We start from the raw sequence: 20,430 nt of genomic DNA, 5'->3' as shown, positions 1-20,430 counted from the left end.
GGAAGCAATAGGTATTTACACCTAGACCTTTTTTCACACATCTCCAGATTTTAGTTTACGAATTTATGAGTAGGAAATAAAGTTATTTTTGGACCCACTAATTTGGTATTTTCAAAACTTTTCTTCACTCTATAAAAACACCGTCCCCTTCTGAATATCATAAGTGGTCAGGTGTATAGGAGCACCCCTATATTTCATAAATCAGTGCTTGCGTGCATTCGCTGGTAGCAGCACGCCCCTTTCCGTAGAGGGCAGGCATGCCACCAAGGGAAAACCCGGGTGGGTGAGGGTTTTATGAAAAGAAAAAATATTTTTCCTTTGCCTCTTTTCTTGTCTCTGCAAGGAAATAAAGAAATAAATACTATCCCCTTTCTCTTTATCCCTTTGGAGGGTACCTCCCTTGATTATTTGCATAGTGCCTTGGAGGACAGATCCTTTCTTTGCCTACCTCTAGGCAAAAAAGTACTACTTTTGAGAAATCCGGAAGAGACGGTTGGAGGGACTGCAACCTGTCGCCAACTCTTGAAGTGGAAGGCTGCACATCATCATTTCCTTAATTCAGCTCTTGCAAGCCTGTTTTGGTGCATGGTTCATTGATATTTGCACATTGAGGATGTACCAAATGAATACTTCCTCTCAGAACTGTGAGAGAGCACCTTTCTTGCATTAATGTTCTTATCTCCTTCTGGTATGGTAAAAAGAATTGCCATACCACACTCTCTTCCTCTTGCAGCAGGGCCTCCTCTTCCTCCTCCTGCTAATTCTGTGCAGTTGCCATTCTGAAATTTTGCAGTAAAATCTACAAATAACACCTTCAAAACTGTAAAACATATGGCTGTTGCCTACCACACCCAAAATTAGAAGACAAAGGGTGGGATCACACAAATTGAAGGGTGACAGGATCTTTAACCAATCAAATTTCTTTTTTTGTGTCACACAGGGTGCGCGACCCCTACGCAGTACTAACGCGTACCGGACGCGTTTCCGCAACTTCTTTAAATTCTGCGTTTCAACAATATTTAGCACTATTTTATAACATTTTAATTACACCAGCATCATTTATACAGACAAACCACCTAGGGCCAATTTGATCGTCTGTATAAATGTTGCTGGTTTTCCACTTACCTTTGATCAAGGACTTTGTAGTCCAAAACGCGTCAGGAGACTGTATGTGAAACATTTGGGATTCGTCTGGTTACCTTAAATAAACGTCATCAAGAGAGTGCACCTATGTCTGTGTGTGAACTGTGTTATGATGTCTAGGTGGCCCAGCCATGGAAAGCACACCACCGCAATGACAGCGGGTGCCTGGCTTCAAATATGTTTGGTCGACAAGGGATCGTTTTGGTAAGAAACTGATATTTTTACGGGACATATCCAACTCAGCCCATTTGGGTAAAGATTGTGTGGCACTGCACAACCATATCAAGGGTAGATAACTAGTGCAACTTCGTTCTTTGGATGAACTGTGTTATGATGTTGTCTCAGCAGCCCACCCGTGGGAAGCGCACCACCGCAATGACAGCTGGTCCCCCACTTCAAATATGTTTGGCCGACAAGGGATCGTTTTGATAAGAAACGGATATTTTTACCGGACAAATCCAGCTCAGCCAATTTGGGTAAAGATTGTGTGGCACCGCACACCCCTATCAAGGGTAGAGAACTATGCACTACTAATAACATCATGCATTGGTCAAGTAACTGATTGGAGAACCACCTGGGGACAATTTGATCATGTGTATAAATGATGCTGGTTTGCCACTTACCTGTGATCAAGAACTTTGGAGTCCAAAACGGGTCAGGAAACTGTATGTGAAACATTTGGGATTCGTCTGGTTTCCTTAAATAAACGCCATCACGAGAATGCTCCTTTGATCTTTGGGTGAACTGTGTGATGATCTCACCACCCCGCTATCATTTGAGGCCACAGGACTAGGAATCATGCCAAAGCCTACTAAGTGGGATAACAACGCACATGAATTACAACTGACCCCTGTATTCTGAGGCCCATTGGAGGGTTTTTCAAAAGGTGACAAACAGTGAAAATTATGTGCATCCATCAAGGGAGTAAATTATTCCGATGAATACTACAAGGCCCAGAGGGCCAAGCGAACTACTCATTTGAGCAGCCCATCGGAGGGTGCCTAATTAATTATAAATTGGTTGTGACAGAAAGCGCAAACATGAAATGTCGAGCCTCTGAAGAAAGAGCAGGAGCTCTGAAACGCATCAGGCTGATATTGGCTTGTAGGCTGTGAGTGTATTCGGAATGCAAGACTCAGTTTACCTTATTAAATGGCTTTCACGACAGTTGCCGTCTGATTGCGTCCTTGCCTGGGGGGCATCTTGGAGCGTGTCTATATATATATATATATATATATATATATATATTCACTGAAAAAACCATAGGTTTCACACATGTTATAGTTAGTGGAAATTTTACTGATAAAAAACCAATGAAATTGCCCCGTTATAGTTAGCGCAGGCAACTATAACTCACGCGACCACAATCCTCTGCTGATGCTAATACTGTATTTAGACACTTATTTGCCCATGTCTTCTTCCATACATTTTTAGCTATACATATATTACAAATATTTTTTTTTCATAAAGACACATATGTCATCAGCAGAGGATTGCGGTCGCGTGAGTTATAGTTGCCTGCGCTAACTATAACGGGGCAATTTCATTGGTTTTTTATCAGTAAAATTTCCACTAACTATAACATGTGTGAAACCTATGGTTTTTTCAGTGAATTTGCAAGGTTTTTTAAATGCTAATTCCTAACTATAACGTGTGTGAAACCTATGGTTTTTTCAGTGAATTAGTACGGTTTTTTAAATGCTAAGTTTTTTTCCCTTATAATAAGCCCTGTACATTTGGTGGCCTACGGCCACCAAAAGCACAGGGGGTGGGGTAAGTGTGGATAGTGTTTTTTTCCATTGTAATAAGCCCAGCACATTTGGTGGCCTTCGGCCACCAAAAGCACAGGGGGTGGGGTAAGTGTGGATAGTGTTTTTTTTATTTTTATTTTTTTACCGTACGCTTACCGTAAGCGTACGGTAAGCGTACCCCGCGAAATTGCCGAAAAAAAAATAAAACCGTTTTTGCACTTGGGGGATGTTTGGGGACTCCCTCAACATGACTATGTGGGAGGGAGTTGTCAAAACAGCCCCTTTACATGTTTTTGGGCTTCCGATTTTAAAAATCTCTCTCAGTGCGAGAGACAAAATGGCGGCCGCCGCTTCCTGGTTTCGGCCGATTCGAATGTTTACTAAGATCTAAGAGCCAATCAGAATCGCGCTCGCGCACGCCACCGTACGCTTACCGTAAGCGTACGGTAAGCGTACCGTAAGCTGGCTCAGATATATATATTGATTTAAAGGCTATTTTCTCAGAATCTACTGAACAGATTTACACCAAACCTACAAAAGGCACTTCCTTGACCTAGGGACTACCTCTCTGCCAAATTTTGAGTAATTCTGTTCAGCCATTCGGGCTGTAGCTCGTTCTAAAGGTCCTATGGAAAAATGCATGGGAAAAACGCGTTTTGGGACCCCCCTTTTATCTCAGCCCCCGCTTGACGAATCCCCCCGAGACTTTCAGGGTAGGAGCGGAGCGTAGCGCCCCACCTATTTTGAGAAATTCGCGAGGATTCGTCGACCGGCGCCAAAGTTATTCAAAATAGAATGTTGAGGTTTTCCTATGGAAACGTGGTCCTAACTATAACTACCTACTGGCTATCGCCAGTAGGTAATATATATATATATATATATATATATGTATACATATATACATATATATATATATATATATATATATATTACCTGACGAGCTCATGGTTACGCACCTGAGTGCTACGAGCGGTACTGGACCTGAGAAAATTTTTTGGCAGCTTACGCAGCAACCCTACACACATGCCTATTCCCTGCTGACGAGAGGTAATAACCTCGAAACACGTGTCCAGGGATGGCCAACGCGACTTTAATTTTGCTTAATACTCTGGCAGAGGCGCACTCGCTGATGCTGACTTCATGGACCATAATGCTTTGGGGTAACACGCTGGTAGGACGAGCAGTGTGCGACCAATTGGATTTATGTTAATATTCAGGCTCCCTTGAGCCGGTGGGGCTGACGAGCTCATGGTTACGCACCTGAGTGCCACGAGCGGTACTGGACCTGAGAACAATTTTTGGCAGCCTACGCAGCAACCCTACACACATGCCTATTCCCTGCTGACGAGAGGTAATAACCTCGAAACACGTGTCCAGGGATGGCCAACGCGACTTTAATTTTGCTTAATACTCTGGCAGAGGCGCACTCGCTGATGCTGACTTCATGGACCATAATGCTTTGGGGTAACACGCTGGTTGGACGAGCAGTGTGCGACAAATTGGATTTATGTTAATATTCAGGCTCCCTTGAGCCGGTGGGGCTGACTAGCTCATGGTTACGCACCTGAGTGCCACAAGCGGTACTGGACCTGAGAACAATTTTTGGCAGCCTACGCAGCAACCCTACACACATGCCTATTCCCTGCTGACGAGAGGCAATAACCTCGAAACACGTGTCCAGGGATGGCCAACGCGACTTTAATTTTGCTTAATACTCTGGCAGAGGCGCACTCGCTGATGCTGACTTCATGGACCATAATGCTTTGGGGTAACATGCTGGTAGGACGAGCAGTGTGCGACCAATTGGTTTTATGTTAATATTCAGGCTCCCTTGAGCCTGTGGGGCTGACGAGCTCATGGTTACGCACCTGAGTGCCACGAGCGGTACTGGACCTGAGAACAATTTTTGGCAGCCTACGCAGCAACCCTACACACATGCCTATTCCCTGCTGACGAGAGGTAATAACCTCGAAACACGTGTCTAGAGATGGCCAACGCGACTTTAATTTTGCTTAATACTCTGGTAGAGGCGCACTCGCTGATGCTGACTTCATGGACCATAATGCTTTGGGGTAACATGCTGGTAGGACGAGCAGTGTGTGACCAATTGGATTTATGTTAATATTCAGGCTCCTTTGAGCCGGTGGGGCTGACGAGCTCATGGTTACACACCTGAGTGCCACGAGCGGTACTGGACCTGACAACAATTTTTGGCAGCCTACGCAGCAACCCTACACACATGCCTATTCCCTGCTGACGAGAGGTAATATCCTCGAAACATGTGTCCAGGGATGGCCAACTCGACTTTAATTTTGCTTAATACTCTGGCAGAGGCGCACTCGCTGATGCTGACTTCATGGACCATAATGCTTTAGGATAACACGCTGGTAGGACGAGCAGTGTGCGACCAATTGGATTTACATAAATATCTATGGCCGCGGAGGATCCGCGGACCCTACCCGCACCGTAAGCGCACCCTCCCCGAACCGAGCGCGCACCCACCCGATCGCGCGCTGAATGCTAATTGGCTGTCGAGTGTCTCTCTACATACGAAACCAGGAACTGTTGGTGGCCATTTTCTGCCTCGGTAGAAGCGAGGCTGAAGAAGCAAGGGGAATAAGTGTGTAAAACATATAAAGGGGGCAGAGTGGAAATACTCTGACCCTCTAGAGGTGCTTAGGGGCTCCCCTTTTTTTAAAAAAAAAAAACGACAAAATGCGCTCACGGTGCGCGCATCCTATCGCGTTGGGTGCGCGGATCCACGGATTTTTTTTAAAAAAAAGACAAGAAATCATTGGTTGTATGACTACTTTGTACACTGAAAGGTAGGGTGTATTTTTCTGTTTTTTAAAGGTATGATTCTTATTGGTTAACAAAAACAGATTGTAAGGAACATTATATATGATTAGCTGATATGTTGAAAAGTGAAGCACACTTCCTCTCTTGTGTAGGAACATTGTGTGCTGAACTTCTGACCTGTGTGCTTAGTGCAGTGTTCCATGACCTGTTTCTATGGTAACAGGCAGAAGGCAGATTGGGGGAAGGGTTGAAATGTATTTCAGTTGGAAAGGGTTGAAATGTTTAACCAATAGAAATGTGTGTTTGCTTTTGAGTTTATGTGTGAAGGATTGTGATTTGATGTTTACATGTATATGTGTGAAAGGGAAATATATGAACAAGTGTAAATAAAATCTGTTATGGGAAACCATGAAATACGTTCTTGAATCACTTCATATGGGTTTCACATTAAGGGGCCGATTCCGATCTGGGTCGGAAAGCACTCTGACCGAGTCGGATCCGGAATGTTTTCCGACCGAGCCAGACCCCTACAGTTCGACCGAGCAAGTGCTGTCGGACTCGGTTCGGTCGGACTCCCATATAAGTCAATGGGAGCCGGTCATACGACGCGTACATGGGCTCCCATTGACTGAATGGGTACGTCTCGAACAAGTGCACCCCCTACAGTGGGTATGCGTCGGTGCCATCCGCACCGTACATGCCTGTGTTGGGGAGACCCATAGGTCTCCCCCTGTGTCCGAGTCGTAGGGCTGCGGGGGTCAGGGGGTCCGACGTGGACCCCCAAAGTCTGACTCTGGGAGCTTTTGCGAGCCGGACACTCCGGCTCGCACAGGCTGCCTGACGCGTGCGTACAGGCTCGGTTGTAAATCACATCCATTGCACGCCACGGGTAGCTTCCGACTGGGACGTACGGAGCAGTTCGGACCCAGAAACGACTCAGTCGGTGAATCTCATGTAGCTCGCATCGTACTTGCTTGCTCGTACAGCTGTACGAGTCAGCCGGAAAACATGCGTACGGCTCGTAGTTTTTCTGGCCGAACACGATTCGGTGCCCTTCTGACCGAGATCGGAATCGGCCCCTAAATGTGGCAAATGCCAAGAATGGATTTTCCAATTTGGTAGGCTGGGACGGAAGAACATAGGAAAAAATAAAGGAGTGAAGTGCAAAGAGGTGACTGAGTGGGCGAAGGGAGAATACACCTTCGGTTTGTAGTACATTGAAAAAATTGTAAATGCCACATTAACTGGAGCAGACGCACATTACACAGCCAACACTGCAGTCATTAATTTATTGAAACATACTGCACTTCGATCATAATTGGGAAAAATGCCATGGGCGAGGAGGGAGATGATGAATGTACGATAGATCTGTCCCACTTAACAAATACAGCGAGTCAAGGGAGTAGAACAAAAAATAAAAATAAATAAATAACCCCCACCAAGAACCTTAGCTTTTAATGATAGTGCTAACCCTACATAAAGCAAGTAAGCAGAGTAGTTGAGCAGCAGCATGCTCCTCATGAGAACAAGATCTGCCTTGCTTATTCATTCAAACAATCCAAATATTCATTCATCCTTTCATTCAAATTCACCCATAGCTACCATGATTAAGCTTTAGTTTCTCCCCTCCAGTCTTTCACCAAATGTTCCAATACATTATCCACCCATTAAATAGCAACTCTTTCTTCAAACCATCTTTTCACCCATCCATCTCTTTACCCACCTGTGTACCCTTTCACCAACCTGCCCTTTCACTGATACACCATTTCTTTTTTTTCTAAGTTACCTTCCATCATTTCATGTCTCCCTCAAGCCATCAAAGCTCATTATGTGAGATGTTGCTGCATTGCTGATAGAAGAGGCCATGATAACTCAACCACCACTGAGGCTGGTAAAGCTTGTGGGGGAGGATTCACTTCATGGTCATTTTTGATGATGGCAAGCGATGCCAAAGCATAATAATTGCAAGAAATTATGTGACTTACCAGTGCCTGTCCCTGCTGCTGCTGCTCCCCCTCCAACTCACCCATCTCCTCATGCAGCGGTACTGGAGACAGCATCACCAATATTCTGTGTAGCTAGAATAAAACATTACACATAATTTAGATCCCAGATACATAGCCCCAAATACAACTGCAATGCAGCACTAAAGCTCAGCTCCACGTCAGTATCTTTCAAATATCACTTTGGGCACTTGATTGTTGGTTCACAAAGTTAGACAAGCCAGGCGTGGAATAATGGTTAATGAAAGACATATGGTTTTGGATGGCAAATGCAATGGGAGTGAGACCACATACTTTTTTTCCAACCTTGCTGCACTGTCATGGAAAACTGCTGGTGTACTGTTACTCTAAATGAACTGGTCTGCAGCACAATTCATTGGGGAGGTGTTAGGGTGTGGTCCATGATGACCATGGGCACTGTCTCGTGAACTGAACTGTGTTAGAGCTAGGCATAAGCAGGAAAAGGAAAGCCTTCTCCACAAATATACATTTAATTCAAAATACTAGTTTACTTGGGCCTGCTATCTGAATCTTCAAAATAGACAGCACCAACATTCCAGTAAATGGACTTACTGGTATCAGCAAAGCCCTCAGCAGTGGTGCTGGTGGTGTGCATCCGCTGACTAGCTTATCCCAGACCGTCAGAAAAGTCCATCTTCTTGCCCTTGGGTGCTGATGAAAGAAATTAAGAAGATAAATACAAATAGATTAGAGATTCTGTTAAAAAATCTCCACAAAATGTTTTATGAAAAGCAAATGCAGTTGCTAAAACAGATCACCTATGGTACTACTTGTTCCAATTTGAGTCTATCGACTGTTATTAAACCCATATTCCGAATCTCCGTAACAAAAACTACATTTGGAACTAATGTATTGCAGTGAATGATTTTTGATTCTATCTATTCCCATTTCTCAACACCCTTGATGTGTCAACTCAGTCTCCCTTTTTTGCATGCATAGATGCATACTTCACATCACTGTAAATTCAATTAAATAACCTGGAACTGTACGAGCTACATGAACAAAGTCACAGAGAGAACATGCTACTTAATGATTCATTATAATAACAGGAGAACAGTCTGCAATGGCTTCTTAATTAATCAGCCAATGCGAGCACCTGATGAGTGAGATTAGGTACTGCACCTGCCTAGCAGAAACTAGAAACTGGATCAGACAACAATATACCAGCGTATACTAAACATAACGTACCTCTGAGTGTGAGTAGCATGCAATTTGAAATGTTCTTTTATCATTGTAGAACACAAACACAACAAATAATTAATACGCACGAGCCCCGGAATCACAACGCCTAGCAGGTCAAGCAGGTCCTGTTCCGGTCAAGAATGTCCGCCCAACAGTGCATCAGTTGCTGGGTGATGCGCCGAACCTGGTTGATTCACTGCACCACTGATACTCCTCCAGGTGGTAGCCACTACCGGGCCTGCGGCCTGCCTCCAGTACGAAGGGGGCACAGCACAAAAAACCTAGTGCTGCCACCTCCTCCTCGCCAAAGATCTCCCAGGGCCGAAAACATGGGCGGCGGCGCCCACCGCAAGGAAGTCGCCTCTCTGCCATGTCACCGGGTAGGGAAATAATAAGAAGGAAAAGGAAGGGAAAGTAAAGAAGGAAGAATTAAAGAAAGAAAGAGGGGGAAATACATTCAAAAAGTCACAAAAACATAAAAAAATACACAAAGACAAAGACACACATTATTATAAAAAATAAAAATTTGGGTGAGGAAAAGTAATAAAGGAAGAGGATTACAAAGATTAAGGGCAGATAAAATGTAGCCCCAGCACCGTAAAAGAGAGCAGAAAAACAAGATTGCTGCACCTATGGGGAGCACATGGTGCTGTTCGCACGCAATTTAGAACACACTTAGGAACAGTGTAGTCCCATTTACTTGCAATTTTTGAGCATACGGACACACTCCGCATTTGCAACATGAACGGGCACGCCTGCAAACTCCACCCACAAGTTGAACTCCACATGGCAGGACAGAGTTTTTTTTCGACTACGTGGAATTCCACGTAGTAGGACTCCGCAAACTCCACCCACCCCTAGTTATTTGAGCATACATTTATCTCCTCATTGTTGGTGCTACTGTGCGGGTACTGGTTATGACATGCATAAACATTGCATTGACGGGCACTGGCATACTCGTGCAGGCACAGGTTATGGCATACTTCGACATTGCATTTATTGGTATTGCCGTTGTTGGGCCTTCCCCCCATCACGGGAATCATTGACATTGAATTCGACCATTCCAACACTCCCCCCTCTAGTTGATTTATCAACTACTTTATCCTGCTCACATATCATGACAGTTATGTTATTAGAAAGTGTGTGTGTCAGTGTGTGTGGTGTCTGTTACTTTTTCCTTAGCTATGTGCTTGCCACCTATTTTAAGGATAGATTTTTACTACAAGAAACCCGCACTTGAAGAAAACCACATGAAAGAAGTACAGCAAGTAGAATCAACATAAACAGCGTCAATATTTTGGACACCCATAAAAGTACAAAAGGTAGCACCAATCTTAGCCCTACCCTCCATAGTGGTCAAGTTCAACACGTACTGATGTTGCATCACCATGAGGAGGATGGCTCTCAATTCTTCCTTGATAGCGCTTAGGCCATGCTAAGTATCATTGATCATCTTCATCCTCTACCATCTGGTTATTTGTAACCAGCAGGCATTGGCTTGCATGATAAAAAAGGGTATTTACTTGAGCTTCTGTGAACAGTCAGAATTCTTCTGGAATGTCCTTGTACTGAGCCCAGCCAAAATACTCAGCAGTTCTTTTCCTCAGAACCTGATGCAGCAGAGTTAGTTTTCTTCTGTAACGTATGTTGAGACTATTTGGACAGCTCATCTCCAGGAATAACAAAGGTGGGGGTGTTTATGGTCACTTGAGTGCAGAGGTCCCTTCATCCAGGGACGAGCTGTGTGCAGGCAAGCTCACCACACTACCAGCATCATCTCACAATTGTCATTGCTACCCAACTGTATGGTTCCTTTGCCTCTGAAACATAAAAATTACAATGTACGTTTCTATACAATTCGCGGTTGCCCCTATTGATCTCGTTATCCCAGATTTCCTTGTACAGGGTGCCTATGCTGACTTTGCCCCATCCATGGGACTCATTTTCTCAACATGATTGAGGTGAGTGGGCCTGCACTGGCATTCCATGTTTTGGGTCCGTTGATTGTTAAAACAGGTGGCCCCTAAGGTGTTAAGGGCCGCCCTAGGACCGCAGACAGAGGCGAAAGTGGATGTGTTTGTGCACTGGTACGGCATTATTTCTACCTCCAGGAACCTCTTTTCTACAAAGTCCCACAGCCAAACAACATCCTCTCTTATGGTGTCCTTCCTGTGCATTCTGTTTACCTCAGATTGCATGTCATTCAGCTCAGTGAAGAGATACAGTGCAGTGGGGTTGTGTGGGGTGGGGTAAGAGCTGTGGGTTGTAGGTTAACTTGAGAGGAATACATTTGTTAAGCAATTTATTGGCATATTCCTTTTTCATCTGTAAAATTATCCTGCTATATGGTTTTACTGGGACTATATGATTTTACTGGGGAGAACATTTTCCTATCAGGATTGGACGGAGGTGATAGACTTTTTAAAGGCATTGGTGAGGTTTTTCAACTAATTTCAATGAGTGTTAGAATTTTGGGGATAACTTGGAATTTCTAAACTAATTTTAATACAATTAGGATTTTGGGGATGATTCGGGATTTTTAAACAAATTTTAATGTGATTTGTATTATGGGCTTTTCTCCCCTCTCCTTGCTACAGCGAGGACAGTATTTTCTCTGTCACTTCTAACAAGGATACTGGAAGTGGCAGGAGGGTCATTTGTGGACCCCTTGGTGGGGACCTGCAGTGGGAATAATGGCAGAGACTATGCTTGTTTGCAGTGTTTCTGGGCATGAGTCAAGGGTCCAGTTGGGACTGTAGATGTCTGGCCTGATGCAGGTACTGTAAATGAACTTGGTGGGACTTTCTGATACAATTGGGCTTGTGAGCTGGGCTCTTTTTTCGGGGCTTTGAGGATCCGTCGCTGGGACGCTGTTCTATGGACCTTGTGGCTTGAACACGGCCATGGCTGGGATCAGGCCGTCTATTTCTTTGGATGCTGCCTTTTGGGACCCAATGAATGTCATTTGACCAGATAGGCATGGTTGACATCCCTACACCCGTACCCCAGACGCGGGTTGAGAAGGTTATCTCTGGTTCCCCTCTGCCTCCTGGCATTCCCCTCACCCCCAGGCCAGGGATGTTTAGGATCTTTTGCTTCAGGTGAGGTGTGATCCAATGGGTTTACCTTAGAAGATTCTGGAAGCGTTTTGGGGAGAGGAGATCGGAGCTGAATGCTCTGCCCCCAGAGTGGAGTCAGGTAAACAGTTGGGAGCTTTTGCCTGGCGAATAAGAAAACTGAAATGGCTTCTCAGTGGTAGATTCATCTACTGACTCATGGTGGATTAGTGAGATACATGTGGAGCTCTAGGGTATTTTCAATCCCCTTTCCCCAAACAGCTGAAAGGTCCAGCTTCTACTACCTGAGCATTCGCCCAGGTTTAGAACTATAGGCGGGCCTTTATTTGGAGGAGGCCTCTAAGACATTGGAGAGTGGGGTCCTTTTGAACTGCAGCACACCCTAGTGCTATGAGCACAAGGATCTGGATGCTTACTTCCATGCGCCATCCTGCTCCCTCATCAGACTTTTTTTCTCTGGTGGTGTGGTCAGCCACCCCGTTGTGGGGGATCAACAGCTGAGGGAGCCCTGAGCCTGCTTTAGCCATTCAGATGGAGAACTCTTTTGTGGATTCTCAGTCAACACAGTACGGCCACCCTGAGGTTTTCCTATGTGAACTTAAAGTTATTTCAAGTAACTATAAATCAAGTCCTCAGCATGCACTGCTTATTGCCTCACATATGACAGCACCAATGACATGGTCTGTAACATTATTGACAACTTTACTGATGACAACTGAACTGACATCACTGACAACCTCATTGTGCATGGCAGGAACGTAAGTTATAGTTACTTGAAATAATACCGCAGTAAGCACCAGAAAGATTACATCCAAATGGTCGCACACTGCTGACCTACCTGCGTGTTACCCCAAAGAACTGTGGTCCCTGTAGTCAGCGTCGGCGGATACACCTATGCTCGTGTCGTGAGTGCAAGTGTGAATAGCGTTAGCCATCCCTGGACACGTGTTTCGAGGTAGTTGCCTCTCGTCAGCAGGGAGTAGGAAAGAGTGTAGGGTTGCTGTGTAGGCTGCTAAAATCATTATCAGGTAAAGTACCTCTCGTAGCAACGCAGGTGCATAACCTGAGTCCGTCGACTCCCCGGCTCATGGAGCCACTAAATAATTACATCCAAATGGTCGCACACTGCTGACCTACCTGCGTGTTACCCCAAAGAACTGTGGTCCCTGTAGTCAGCGTCGGCGGATACACCTATGCTCGTGTCGTGAGTGCAAGTGTGAATAGCGTTAGCCATCCCTGGACACGTGTTTCGAGGTAGTTGCCTCTCATCAGCAGGGAGTAGGAAAGAGTGTAGGGTTGCTGTGTAGGCTGCTAAAATCATTATCAGGTAAAGTACCTCTTGTAGCAACGCAGGTGCGTAACCTGAGTCCGTCGACTCCCCGGCTCATGGAGCCACTAAATAATTACATCCAAATGGTCGCACACTACTGACCTACCTGCGTGTTACCCCAAAGAACTGTGGTCCCTGTAGTCAGCGTCGGCGGATACACCTATGCTCGTGTCGTGAGTGCAAGTGTGAATAGCGTTAGCCATCCCTGGACACGTGTTTCGAGGTAGTTGCCTCTCGTCAGCAGGGAGTAGGAAAGAGTGTAGGGTTGCTGTGTAGGCTGCTAAAATCATTATCAGGTAAAGTACCTCTCGTAGCAACGCAGGTGCGTAACCTGAGTCCGTCGACTCCCCGGCTCATGGAGCCACTAAATAATTACATCCAAATGGTCGCACACTGCTGACCTACCTGCGTGTTACCCCAAAGAACTGTGGTCCCTGTAGTCAGAGTCGGCGGATACACCTATGCTCGTGTCGTGAGTGCAAGTGTGAATAGCGTTAGCCATCCCTGGACACGTGTTTCGAGGTAGTTGCCTCTCGTCAACAGGGAGAAGGAAAGAGTGTAGGGTTGCTGCGTAGGCTGCTAAAATCATTATCAGGTAAAGTACCTCTCGTAGCAACGCAGGTGCGTAACCTGAGTCCGTCGACTCCCCGGCTCATGGAGCCACTAAATAATTACATCCAAATGGTCGCACACTGCTGACCTACCTGCGTGTTACCCCAAAGAACTGTGGTCCCTGTAGTCAGCGTCGGCGGATACACCTATGCTCGTGTCGTGAGTGCAAGTGTGAATAGCGTTAGCCATCCCTGGACACGTGTTTCGAGGTAGTTGCCTCTCGTCAGCAGGGAGTAGGAAAGAGTGTAGGGTTGCTGTGTAGGCTGCTAAAATCATTATCAGGTAAAGTACCTCTCGTAGCAACGCAGGTGCGTAACCTGAGTCCGTCGACTCCCCGGCTCATGGAGCCACTAAATAATTACATCCAAATGGTCGCACACTGCTGACCTACCTGCGTGTTACCCCAAAGAACTGTGGTCCCTGTAGTCAGCGTCGGCGGATACACCTATGCTCGTGTCGTGAGTGCAAGTGTGAATAGCGTTAGCCATCCCTGGACACGTGTTTCGAGGTAGTTGCCTCTCGTCAGCAGGGAGTAGGAAAGAGTGTAGGGTTGCTGTGTAGGCTGCTAAAATCATTATCAGGTAAAGTACCTCTCGTAGCAACGCAGGTGCGTAACCTGAGTCCGTTGACTCCCCGGCTCATGGAGCCACTAAATAATTACATCCAAATGGTCGCACACTGCTGACCTACCTGCGTGTTACCCCAAAGAACTGTGGTCCCTGTAGTCAGCGTCGGCGGATACACCTATGCTCGTGTCGTGAGTGCAAGTGTGAATAGCGTTAGCCATCCCTGGACACATGTTTCGAGGTAGTTGCCTCTCGTCAGCAGGGAGTAGGAAAGAGTGTAGGGTTGCTGTGTAGGCTGCTAAAATCATTATCAGGTAAAGTACCTCTCGTAGCAATGCAGGTGCGTAACCTGAGTCCGTCGACTCCCCGGCTCATGGAGCCACTAAATAATTACATCCAAATGGTCGCACACTGCTGACCTACCTGCGTGTTACCCCAAAGAACTGTGGTCCCTGTAGTCAGCGTCGGCGGATACACCTATGCTCGTGTCGTGAGTGCAAGTGTGAATAGCGTTAGCCATCCCTGGACACATGTTTCGAGGTAGTTGCCTCTCGTCAGCAGGGAGTAGGAAAGAGTGTAGGGTTGCTGTGTAGGCTGCTAAAATCATTATCAGGTAAAGTACCTCTCGTAGCAATGCAGGTGCGTAACCTGAGTCCGTCGACTCCCCGGCTCATGGAGCCACTAAATAATTACATCCAAATGGTCGCACACTGCTGACCTACCTGCGTGTTACCCCAAAGAACTGTGGTCCCTGTAGTCAGCGTCGGCGGATACACCTATGCTCGTGTCGTGAGTGCAAGTGTGAATAGCGTTAGCCATCCCTGGACACGTGTTTCGAGGTAGTTGCCTCCCGTCAGCAGGGAGTAGGAAAGAGTGTAGGGTTGCTGTGTAGGCTGCTAAAATCATTATCAGGTAAAGTACCTCTCGTAGCAACGCAGGTGCGTAACCTGAGTCCGTCGACTCCCCGGCTCATGGAGCCACTAAATAATTACATCCAAATGGTCGCACACTGCTGACCTACCTGCGTGTTACCCCAAAGAACTGTGGTCCCTGTAGTCAGCGTCGGCGGATATGCTGGAGCAGAGTTTTCTGTTGAAAATTTATCGGGTTTTTTTTAAGCTCCGGTTTTGTCTATATGTGTTGACTAAAAATATTAATTCATAATTAGTAATTATTTGTCTTGTGTGAAAATTCTATTTAACCAACCTGATTAACAAGAGAAATTACACGTGGGAAAGCATACATGTTGCTTAATAATAATGTGCAGGTTTTATTAAATGAATGTTGCTAAGTGCTGTTTGTTTTAAAGCACAAAACGCTTTTGAAATAACGTGTACTAATGCTTAAATATGTTGCAGATGGCTAGTTAATTACATACACATAAGGGTATTAGTGGGAATTAACACTGTTTAATCATTGCGATGATGTAGTAATGGTATTTGTATTTCTTTCGATTAAGATGGTTTATTTTGGCCTAAAACAAGATGGCTACCGTTTACAGCCTGTATTCGAGTGATTGAATTTTGATGAGAGGGCCTTGCTGAACATGGTCGAGAGTCACCTGACCACAGTCTTCGCCTGGTTTAAAAGTTTTCCGTGATGACAGCAGTTCTGGGCGTAAGTCCAAGTGCCTTGGACGAGGATAAGGTCACAATGAACAATGACAATGCTGCGGTGGCTCAGCTAGAGATATCAAGGAAGAGCGGCTTCGAAAGAAACATTTGTAAACTTGAGTTTCCTTCTTCCGTCTTTTTATTTTTGTGATTTTTCTGAGCGGAGATTTTCCAAATGTAGCGATGCTACATCCTTTCCTGCTCGCTCTGCTCAGCGGCTCAACGGAAACTCAGAACATTTTATGTTGCTTTATTTTGTAATTTTTATTATAAATATACTAGACTAGAGAGGGTCTGTGGTCATTGCATTTGGATTTTTGAGGCCACTTCTTTCCGAACTTGTGTTGGTGAGGATCGATGCTGTGAGGACGGCGACTTGGGAGACTTCTACTAAGAGACCTGTCCTGACCCATTTATGACATTTAGCTAGAATAGGTAACTATGAGAATAATGATTTTATTTTGATTGCCTTTCCATTTGAACTAATTTTAGATAAAGAATCATAATTTTAAATACAGTGTTGGTGATTATTTCTTGTCAATTATTGAGTACTCTATTGTGATTATTGTTGTTTAAATCATGACTCAGGACAGTATCAATTAGGTCTCATCGACCTTGTTGTAGATGCAGGGTGTTTAGGAGGTTTCCTCTCTCATGGTTGGTACTGATAGAGTAATATGAGTGTATGTCAGTGAAATGGGCCCAAGAGTATGGTGAGTGTATGTGCGTGTATCTGTGAAGTTACTCTATCCGTGGAAGTAGGGAGAATTTATATGCCCTGATCTGCACCAATTTCCTGGTAGCAGAATTTGATGGTTTTGATTATTGTCTTGATCTGATTAGATTGCTTGTATATTGGCTTTTGATTTATTGATTATTGATTAATGTTGGTATATGTACTAATACTATATGTTGGAGTCGTCGTGTTGAGTTTTATGTAGTGCTTCTGGAATTTGGGAGCTGGTAGCAGTTCCGTAGTAGGGCAGAGGGAAGTATATACTGCTCTCGGGAAAGACGGGATTGTTGGAATTACCTGTACGTATGCAGGAAAAACGTGTGACAATTGAAGTTGCGCGTCAAATTGTCTGAGTTCGGAATCAGTGACATCGTCGTGTGTTACTATTAGGGATATATTTCTAGTATAAAAGGAGTGTGTATGATAGCGAAGGTTATCTGTGAAACTCTGGTCTTAAGTCCCAGGGATCAGTAAGGTTTGCCGTTAAAGCTTATCTCGGAGGAGTAATAGGTATTCTCTGAGCTTGTTTGAAGGACTGGGCAGAGGTAAATGCTGCTTGGTTAATGTGTGATATAATTCTGTAGTGGGACAGACTGCTCGCTGTTCTTGGGAAAAGCAGGATTCTGTGTGCATGTACTACATTTTCTTGTGTGAAAGTGCGTGAATGTATGAGCATTGAGTTGATTGTAAGACTCTTTGGAGCAGTCCAGGAGGAAGCAGTTACTGGATGCATGTTAGAAGGGCAGAGTAGAAGAATGTACTACTGTGTCAACGAGAGTAATAATTCCGTAGTGGAACAGAAGTGAGTGCTGTTTCAGGGAAGAGACGGGATTCTTGTGAAAAAGATTTTCTTTACTATTCTATGGTTAGCGAAGCAGACAATGGAGATGTTTATATGTTGTAACTAATAGATATTGTAAAATTTTGACACGAAGTCTACTGAGAAGATTTTGTAAAGGAGGGGTAGACGAGTGACAGGAGACAGGAGCAGGAGCGACTGCAGCGACTGCTGACGTAAAACAGACCGCGCTCTGATTGGATATTGAATCAGAACAGTGCTCGCGCTGGGATTGGTGCGTTGGTGTGAGCCGCGCAAGGATTGGAAGGGGTACAAGATGACGTAGACACTCCAGGATTGGTGTGTTGGTGTGAGTCGCGTTGTTATTGGATTAAATATCGTACTGTACAGTTGTATTACGGACGGGATTAGAAAGTTTTGGTAAACGTAGAAATGTATTACCAAGAAGAGAAAAAGAAGAAATCCTTGTTCGGAAAAATAAAGAGATGGTTTGACAAGGATAAAGATGTTAAAACAAGAGAAGGTGAATTGTTACCTCCAACGAAAACGCCTGCATCCTTTATGGTTGCGAGATATGGGTATCATACCTGTATATGGTTGGAGAATTGGGCTAGATATACTAAGGAAGATGGTGTCTTAGCTTTCCCAGAACATGGTTCATTTAATTTGGCCGTGTTGTGAAATTTGCGAGAGAAAATGATGGGTCTAGAGCCTAGACCAAGGCCGACACAGTTTGAGGCTTTAGTGGAATGGGAAGAGGAAGTACATGAGCGAGAAAAACAGAGGTCGGGAGGCAATTATAGATACATGTTTGGGAGGAAACATGATCGTGAAACTCATCATGATCGAATGAGGAGATGGCGAGATGCTAGTATGTCAGAGGGATTATATCCTATGAGAACAGTTGACGAGAAGGAAGAAAGGAAGGGTATGGAGAGAGTTCCTGAGACAGAAGTGAGAAGATATGGAGTTAGCGATTATGAGGATGAGGTCTTGAATGACATGATTTACAAGAGACCACCTCCATATAGACCAGAACCAGAAGAGAGCACACCAGTTGTTTCTCCGATAAGAGATACATTGCGTATCATTGAGACAGAAGTTGTGACACCTGAATTAAGAAGTGGTAACCCTTTCAGAGAAAAAGAGGGAGAGAAAAGATGTGGTGATGAGAATACGAGAGAATTAGCCAGAACTACATCAGAACTGACTGAAAAGATTAGGGAGCTGACGAAGAATCTAGAAGCTGTTACGGTGCCTGTAACCATAGGTCCGGTTATGCCTGTTTTTGATAAACAGAGGATGGGTGAAAAAGGTTTGGTGGTTCCATATGTTGGGAATAAGATAACAAGTTTGGTTGGTCCCTCAGGAGATTCAGGAAAAAGGACAGAAAGTAATGATGATTTGAGACAATTCAGACGTGACACATGAAGTGGAGGATTAGAGATACAGTCTAATTCGAGATTGGATACTAGTGATGCTAGTTGTTCAGGGATGCCAATGTTAGAACCACAGAGGATGCCAGAAAAGGTGGTTCCAGTGAAACGTACTACTGAAATAACAGCTGAAGATTTGAATGATTGGATGAAAGTCCTTCAAAAGAGGGATAAAGATTCCCAGGCAATTGATGTGGCCAAGTTACGCATAGAATTAGAGGAGCTTGTTGTAGGAACAGTTCCTACAGACATTCTAAAAAATCATCATGATGGAGAATTGTTATTCATGTGTAAAAACATTACCTGGAGAGCTAAAAATACGCATGACAGGTTAAGAGCAATAGCGAGTGAGCAAGGAGTTGACATTGATAAGGTGAAAGCATTGCAGAGGTCTTACAGGATGGATTTTACAGACAAGGATATTGAAAATTTGAATGGTAATGGTAGAACAGGACAGATTAAAGAGATGATCGCCTTATTGCGAAAATGGGGTGACGTAGAAAAATGGAAGGATAGGTGGTATAAGATAAGGGAAGAATCAGTGGACAGGACTTATTCAGCATTTCCTGTGAGAGAAAAAGAGAAAACAGTAGATGCTTATCCTATGAGAGAAATACCTGGAGGAGGATATGTACATGTTCCATGGACCAGACAGGATATTTTATCATTTACGAATGATTTCCCTCGACTGAGAGAAAAGCCCGTCGAGTGGTGTAGGCAGGTAGACAGGTTTGTGAAATTGTCAAAAGTGCTGTGGATTGACCTGAATAGTCTGTTTGATATAATTGTTCCAGCAGACTTGTGGGCTGAGTGTAAAATAGTTGTAAGTTGGCCTACTGAGGAATATCCAAGAGATTAGAGAACAGGAGCACCAGATCCAGAGGTAATGAGGAAGTATGATCAGGTGATTGTATACCTGAAAAGTAAAGTACCTCCAAAAGAGACAGACTGGGTTAAGATAGATCGAACACATCAGGAAGCAAAAGAATCAGTTCATGCTTTTTATGAGAGGCTGATACTGGCTTTTAAACAATTCAGTGGGGATGAGCATCTGGGTGACAAAGATTTGAGTCATTTTGTATACAGATTTGTATATGGCCTGAGACCTGAGATTAGTGAGAGAATTCGTGAGCATACAGTGTTTTGGCAGAGTAAGAAAATAGATGAGATTCTGAGACATGCAAAATACTTCAGTGATGAAATTGAAGCAAAACAGAGAAAGCTGAAAGAGAAAGCAATGTGGGCACAAGTGAAGGTTGCGGAGAGACAAGAAGCACAGTTGGTGGAACAGGCAAATAATTCAGGGAATAGGCCCAGATATGCAGGGAAAGGAAAGGGGAATCTTGAGGAAGCGAAGAAGAA

Source organism: Triturus cristatus, chromosome 6, assembly GCF_964204655.1.
Source record: "Triturus cristatus chromosome 6, aTriCri1.1, whole genome shotgun sequence".
Classification (NCBI taxonomy): Eukaryota; Metazoa; Chordata; class Amphibia; order Caudata; family Salamandridae; genus Triturus; species Triturus cristatus.
The sequence above is the reverse complement of the archived record's forward strand: the minus strand, read 5'-3'. Positions refer to the sequence as shown.